The 1016-nt window shown below is 46.3% G+C and overlaps 1 pseudogene; it reads left to right on the top strand.

Annotated features, from left to right (window-relative positions):
• The first annotated feature begins 483 nt into the window (after window positions 1-483).
• On the top strand, window positions 484-572 carry LOC118759822 (U2 spliceosomal RNA; annotated as a pseudogene).
• Window positions 573-1016: the final 444 nt, after the last annotated feature.

Genomic DNA, 1016 nt, shown 5'->3' with positions numbered 1-1016 from the left:
GCTGTGGCTGGCACACATGCTCTTCCTGCTTGTGCCCACTCCTCTCCAACCTTCCCGGCATGAGCTAACACAGCATGAGGCTCTCACCAGGAACTGAGCAGAAAGTGGCACCATGCTGTCGGTTTCCAGAACAGTGACCCAAATAAACCTCTCTTCATTTACTTCCATTTTTATTAAAAAGGCAGAAAGACAGAGAGATTGTCCATGTGTTGGTTCACTCCCCAGTTGTCTGCAATATCCAGGGCTGACTAGGCTGACACCAGGAGCTTGGAACTCCATCTGGGTGCACATGAGTGACAGGAATGCAAATATTTGAGCCATCATTTGCTGATTAGCAGGAAGCTGGATTGGAAGCAGAGCAACTGGGACTTCCACCAGGCATTCAGATACGGGACACAGGGATGGGGAGCTGTGGCTTACCCACTGCACCAAATGCCTACCTCAACCAATCTTTCTTTCTTCCTTTTCTTCTTTCTTTCTTTAATCGCTTCTCGGCCTTTTGGCTAAGATCAAGTGTAGTATCTTTCTTTCTTTCTTCTTTAGATTTATTTATTTCTGTTGGGAAAACAGATCAGATTTACAGAGAGAAGGAGAGACAGAGAGGAAAAAGATCTTGCACCTGCTGGTTCACTCCCTAAATATCACACTGGCTGGAACTGAGCTGATCTGAATCCAGGATCCAGGAGCTTCTTGCAGGTCTCCCATGCAGGTGCAGGGTCCCAAGGCTTTGGGCCATCCTCTACTGCTTTCCCAGGCCATAAGCAGGGAGCTGGATGGGAAGCAGAGCAGCTGGGACACGAACCAGCACCCTTATGTAATTCACTGTGCTTGCAAGGTGAGGATTTAGTCACTGGGCTATTGTGCTAGGCCCTCAACTCCTTTCTTTACAAATGGCTTGTCTCATGTATTTTGTTATAAGAACAGAAAAAGTATTAAGACAGCCTTGATTATGTATTGTAATAAATTTCTACAAGCCCCCCAATGGTGAACTTGTTAAAGATGGAGAAGCAAGAAGT

The sequence above is a fragment of the Ochotona princeps genome, chromosome 26 (genome assembly GCF_030435755.1).
Source record: "Ochotona princeps isolate mOchPri1 chromosome 26, mOchPri1.hap1, whole genome shotgun sequence".
NCBI classification, from domain to species: domain Eukaryota; kingdom Metazoa; phylum Chordata; class Mammalia; order Lagomorpha; family Ochotonidae; genus Ochotona; species Ochotona princeps.
The sequence above is the reverse complement of the archived record's forward strand: the minus strand, read 5'-3'. Positions and strand labels throughout refer to the sequence as shown.